Here is a 7,061-nt window from a genome sequence, read left to right on the forward strand (position 1 = left end):
ATAGCCAGGAACCAAGTCCAGTATATTATTATTTCTATTATACTATGCCCACACTATAATGGATTTTTTTTAATATTGAATAAGTAATTTTATTTCCATGATCTATTTACACTATACAAACACTGATGAAAAGCACCCTACAAGTTCACAGTACATTACAATATATTCACTTTAAAAATATATTCCTTTATAAAAGGTTCATAGAACATTTCCATGTCAATATGTGACAAAACTCTCAAAGCATGTCACCAATTATGTGATATCAAGAATGCTTCCAAGTACTGTTAATTTCACAATCACAGATCACCATTTGAATTTTAAATACATACAAGTTTTAAATAAAAAAAATGAATTGTACAGTGGAAAGTTCTTGAAGCAATACTTATTAGTTCATTAACATATGTACCTTCACAGAGATGTTCTGTCATAATAATCCACAACATCAAATTAATCTATCCAAAGACACATTTCAACAAGTTTAGTAGTCCAAAATTTCTTGTCACTTGTGGTTGTTTACTTTTTCTTCTTTGCTTGTTCTCCTGGTTCTACTTTGCGCTTTTTTGAAGTAGGCTCATCTTCTTCATCATCTGATTCTAATGCCTCCTCCCCTCCTGGTAGAAGCCTAGCTTTCTTAGCATTCTGTGGGGCATCATCACCACGGTCCTCATATATTTTCAACCCTTCTATTGCCATATCCAGCTCTGGAGGCAGAGGTTTCTTCTCAGTAGTGTAGGTCTCTGGAGGTGGCACATAGTTTGACTTCCATATTTTGAATTCCTTCAGAGGCTCCTCAGGCGCTTTGACAACGTGCCTCTCCCAGTCTATCTGCTTGTTGAACGGATTATAGAGAAAGGGTGGGCAAGTCACGCTCCGGAACAGCTCATCCGGTTTGGGCAGTCGATTCTCTGCCTTGTTCCCACAGCTGCCCACCGACTTGGCCAGATCCAGGTCCTTCTGACTCGTTTCCTCCGGCTCACTGTTATCCTCGCTGGAGGAGTCCGAGCTGCTGCTCCTGTACTCTGCAAAATAGCTCGGAGGATCATTCTTCTCGGCTGCCATGGTGGCTGTGCACCTATAATGAATTTTTTTTTTTAAAGGGAGAGAGAGAGAATCTTTTTTTTTTTTAAGATGGACTCAACACAACGCCTTTATTTTTATGTGGTGCTGAGAATTGAACCGGGTCCCACCCGTGCTAGGCGAGTGCTCTACCGCTGAGCCACAATCCCAGCCTCCTATAATGGATTTTTGATGAATTGACAGAGCTACATGACTCACTCGAGGCCTGAAGAACATTTGTACAGACCTTAACATGGAAAAGAATAGAGGGATATTGAAAGTTGGGAGAATGCACATTGAAAACATCAGTGACAAGTTGAGTCCATGGTAACTGCGTGTAGCAAAGATGAAAGATCTTAGCAATGATGAAATTCATGTAGATCCTTAGCTCCTGGGAAAGTTCAAGGACAAAGTTATATACAGTGTTAGCAACATTAGGCCAAAAGATTAAAGTCAAAGTCACTGAATGACCAAGGGGAATCTCTCTGCCTTATCACCACTCAAACTAGGACAAAATGTGAAGTGTTGCCATTCACCAAAAGGAAAATGTGGACTCAGAAGCCACAGACCAGATACCAGGTTCTGATGAGAGTTCCCTGAGGTCAAGGACTAGATCTGTAATCCCTCAAACCCCAATATTCACCACAGAGCCTGACATAGCATAAATTTTTCAAGAACATTTTTGTGGAAGGGAGAGAGGGAGGGAGGAGGTATAGATACACATTTAAGCTTATTTTGTATCCACATCCCATCTTATGAGGCTCAGCACTCTACATTCAAATCAGTGAAAGCTATGGAATTCTTACTAGTGCCGTGAGTAGGTACCATTCTTGTCCATTTAATGAATAATTGAGAATTAGCAACGATCAGCATCAGTGGTATCATATCACAAAATGAACTTTTCATGTTTTGATAAGTGCAGTTTAATATGAATTATTTATTATATTTTGCAGTGTATTTTGTAAAAGTAATGAAGATTTAGTAACATGAGTCACTGCCAGCTCTTTGCCGGTAAATGCCATTCCATGTCTGTACGCTCTCTCAGTCACAGACTTCCACATTTTTACTGAGGGACAGAGTGGTGTGGTGAGGCTAAAGAGAAATGCTGTCACACAAAAGCTTCATGGACAGACTGGCAATGTCAGAAAGGAGTGAATCACCAGGGTTACTTTCTGTGTCAACTTCTCCTCCACAACAGCTGCCTAGGAAGTGACTTTCATAATCTGTTACTAAGGGTCTAGGGTAAAAATTCCACTAATGTGAGTCTCCTTGGAATCTTCTCATTATATTTTATTTCAGGAAATTTTTTATAATGACTGCCTGTTCATATTGAAAATCATATTCTAGCTGGGCACAGTGGCTCACGCCTGTAATCCCAATGGCTCAGGAAGGCTGAGGCAAGAGGATTGCAAGTTCAAAGCCAGCCTCACCAACTTAGCAAAGCCCTAAGCAACTTAGCAAGACCTTGTCTCGAATGAAAAATAAAAAAAGCATTGGAGATGTGGCTCAGTGGTTAAAATAGAAGGGGAAAAATCATACTATAAATTAACAAAAGTAAGATTTAAAATCCAAGTAAAGTTCTGGCCCCAAAATACATAGCTGGATTCGATTGTGAAGAAGCATCAGAAAAACCTGACTAAAGGAATAGTCTATGAAACAATCTGACGATGATCCTCAAAATAAGTCAAAGTCATGAAAGACCAAGATAGCCTGAAGAACTACTCCAGATTAAAGGAGACTAAAGACATTAGAACTGAATGAAGTATTTGATCCTAGGTTAGAAGATGGAGACCATTTTTTAACTGCTCTGAAATATGGAATTGAAACAATCAAGAAAATTTGGACTCTATACTAGCAAATGGTGGTCTAGCAATGCCATTTCTGGAACTGGATAATTGCACTGTAGCTTGGTAAAATAACATCATTACACACTGAAATATTTAGCAGTAAATGGTCATAATGTCTGCAAGTTAGCCTTAAATTGTTCTGTAAATAATAATAATGCGTAACAATATGTATACATAGAGCAAAAGGTTTGGTAGTCTGTTGGAGTAGTTACTGTTATCTTAACCAGTACCCTCTTTCATCAATTACTTTGACTTATGATTGTCTTATCTTTTGGAAAATGTTAATAAGTAAATCTAGGTGAAAATTTATGGAAGTTCATTATATTATTTTGCCATTTTTCCTGTAAGTTTGAACATTTTATTTTCAAAAAATAATAAAGATTAAAAAAAGGCCCACACTGACTGATAAGGAACATACCCTTGCTCAGTATCAGCCTGCATTAAGGAGAAAACATCCCTAAGATACAATATTAACCTTCAGATCTTCCTAAATCCTCAAATTGATTAATATCCTTGGAACACAGCATCCCTCATCAAAGGAGAACATGACTTCCTGAGCAAGAATATATATGTGATAAGCAGAAAAAAATCAAGCCACCTTGACATGTGGATGCCAGCAGTTGGCCAGAACTTTCCTTAGTAAGAGGCTTGCCGCAGGCTTGAAGTTCATGCCCCACCAAAAATAGAAATGACTGCCAGGGTCACTCATGAAGAGATGGAATGGCAGTTGTTGAATCTTCAGATGCCAAGAATCCAACTTATTTGGAAATCAGCAGGGGTTCCTTTTTGAGCTCCAGATATTTGGTGTAAGAGCGTTTTGTTTGGGAACTTGGGTGGGTGATTTGGGAGTCTCAATGAGCTTTTCTGGTGAAGGGATTGGAATATTTGTGGGGGAGATGGTAAAGGGAGTGAAGGAATAGTTGGGGATTGATAGCTCAAGAGAAAAACTAAATGGAGTTCAGCTACAGTTCAACTCGGCCTCCTCTTCCTGCGTGTGGTATAGCAGCAGTTATTTTCCCTATAGAAAGGGACTGTTATATGCACAGGGAACAAAGATGGAATTTATTGCACTGGGTTATCCACTCTTCATAAGTTATTGTGGCTAGATAAAAAGAACACGGTGTTTCTGAGCCATCTGTTTAGAGATAGAAATAGCTCTGTAGCAGGCAGTCTTTATAATGGTGTTTATTGCAATAGAGCTTTTTTATCGTTGGTCGGAGGTCAGGTGATTTACCAGGTTTCCTATTGAATTTTGGATGTCTCCTTTCATAAGTCATTTTTTTCTCAAGAGATTGAACAACTGGGTTATGTTTACTAGACAACATGTGCCTAGCAAGTTGAAAAAAAAATGTATTAATTCGAGGAAATAGTCATGCTGCTTTTTCCAGAACCCATTATATTTTGTTTTGGCCTGCACTGTTTAGCTTTCAGTCCTTAAAATGACATTTAGTTCATACCCTCCCAACCCTACCACCATCCAAACCCACAGACTACCTTCACTAGGATGTTTAAAGTTCTCCAAATACACCAGATGCTGTGACTAGGCCCATGCTATTTCCTATTTCCAATTTCTGGAACAGGTCTCCCTGCCATCTCTATGTAGTAAACTCCTCTACATCCTTCAAAACCAAGCTTAAACATCACTTCTTCTGGGGCATCTTCTAAGATTCTTGCTCCCTCCTTATCTCCAGATACAATGAATCATTTTCTCTTCTGGCCTCTGAAAGTACTTTATTCAACCCTCAGTCAAAGTCATTGACACAGTCTTAGAATTAACTTCCCAACTAGATTTTTAATGACTTAGGGACAGAGACCCTATTTTATACATCATTGCATTCTCTGCACCCTGGACAATTGGTGCTACTTAGTAATTATTCAAAAATATGTATCAAAGGAATACCTCAATTGGCAAATTAATCAGTGGATGGAAAGTTTGCAACTATGGGCTCTCTGTGACCTGTAAGCTAAACTCTAAAAACACATTCCACAACAGAATAACAGCCTCTATTTACTAAGTGCCTACATTCTGCTGGCATGGCGCATACATTTTAGCTCACATCAAAGCTACTACATAAGTATCATTACGTGCATTTTAAAAATGAATAAACCAAGTTATGTATGAATCCCTTGTGGCTGAGATCCTCTCCTTTGTGTCCCATTGGAGAATATACTTCAACACATTTTGAGCAAGATGGACAGAATCAGGAGGAAATCTGGCCTGCAGCCACTCTCAGACCATTCCTATGGCATCCTCTCCGACATCCTCCTGCTAATCAGTGGCCACTGTTGGCTACTGAAAGAAGCTTTGACAAGGATAACAATGACACAGGTAACAATGCTTCCTCCTGGTATCAGTAGCTTTTGTTGTCATGATATCTCCCCCACACACACTATATTCTGAGCCCCTGAGTTGGCCAGATTTGGCATCAACATTGTTAGAACATGCTACAGGATATTCAGGAAAGGCTGGCTATCAGAACCCAGGGCTCAGCTGTGATGTAAACTCTGTAGTGATTCAGTACAAGTGCTAGGAGATGGTTTGTGCTTTTCAGGAATACAGCCTTTCCTGCTGAGCCTATCAGGACCATGCTTCAAAACTCTAGGAAACATGTTGGCTCCCATTCATTACTCCCTTCTCCATTATCCCTAATGCCATTAGCTCAATATGCCATCCCACTAATGATCTACTGCTACTTGGTAGCAAAATTCATGTTTATTCAACATGTACCATCTATATTCCTCATCCAAGAAAGAGGTAGAGTCCTTCTTAGTGGCATCATTTGTTAATCAAATTCACACAAATGAAAATTGCTTAGAATTTGCCAAATCACTTGGCAATGAGGGTATTCAGAAAATAATGACATACATAGAAAACAACAGAAATATCCATCTTCTAAAATACACGCATATCTTAACAGCTAAATAAATCCAAACTTAGCTTGATTTTTTTCCACAGAAGGCTAACATTTTTTAAAAGGAAAGGGAAAATGTAATTCATAGAAAACAAATCAAGCATTTATCCATTTTAACCAATACACTCTTCATCAAGTTCAGCAGTTCATAGAATTGTTTCCTTAATCCTCAGGTGAAAAAGGTAAAAGTGACTGATGCAGGAGTGAGTTAACCTCCTGGAATTCCCAGCCCACTGCCAGTTTGGTCTCTCACCTTGGAGAGAGACCTCCTCTCTGGGTGCCCAGGGTCAGAGTGATAATGGTAGCCACCTCATATTCACTTTTTTAAAAATAATTACTTCTTAAAATATTTTTAGTTGTAGATGGACACAATACCTTTATTTTGTTTTTTTTTAGTTTTTTTTTTTATGTGGTGCTTGGGAGTAAACCCAAGGTGCATGCAAGGCTAGCGCTCTTCCACTGAGCCACAACCCCAGCCCCTCATTTTTACTTTTAAATGCAAAAACTCCACATACTTGAATAGACATTTCATCAAAGATGAAATGGTAAATATGCACATAAAAAGCTGCTCAACATCATTGATCATCAGGGAAATACAAATTGACATCACAATGACACAGTATTTTGCACCCACTAAAATGACTATAATTAAAATAAAAAACATTGGTAAGGATGTGGAGAAACTGCAGCCCTCATTGCTTTGCTATGGGAATGTAAAATGGTTCAGCCAATATGTAAAACAATTCAACAAAAATTGACCATATGATCCAGCAATTCTACTCCTAGGTATCCACCCAAAGACACATGAAAACATACATCCAAAGATTCACATGTAAATATTCATAGCAGCCTCATTCATAATAGCCAAAATGTAGAAACATCCCAAATGTCTATCAACTGGTGAATGGATAGACAAACTGTGGGACAACTATAACAACAATACTATTCAGCAATAATGAAAAACAAAATGGTACATGCTAGAACATGAATGAACCTGAAAAAAATCATATTAAGTGAAAGAAGCATGATGCAAAAGGCTATAGAATATATGACTCAGTTTGTATGAAATGTCCAGAACAGGCAAATCTAGGAGACAGAAAGTAGATTCCTGGGCTAGGAATGAGGGTGAAAAGATAGATTAACTGTAAATGGGTACAAGGGATTTTGTGATGGTACTAAAAGGTTTAGAGTTTATGATGACTGCACAACTCAGTACATTTACTTAAAAAAATATTAAATTATACAC

At 38.3% G+C, this 7,061-nt stretch overlaps 1 pseudogene; it reads right to left on the reverse strand.

Annotated features, from left to right (window-relative positions):
* Positions 1–466: 466 nt before the first annotated feature.
* LOC143639514 (UPF0690 protein C1orf52 pseudogene) lies at positions 467–1,059 on the reverse strand (annotated as a pseudogene).
* Positions 1,060–7,061: the final 6,002 nt, after the last annotated feature.

This window comes from Callospermophilus lateralis, chromosome X, assembly GCF_048772815.1.
Source record: "Callospermophilus lateralis isolate mCalLat2 chromosome X, mCalLat2.hap1, whole genome shotgun sequence".
In the NCBI taxonomy this organism is placed as follows: domain Eukaryota; kingdom Metazoa; phylum Chordata; class Mammalia; order Rodentia; family Sciuridae; genus Callospermophilus; species Callospermophilus lateralis.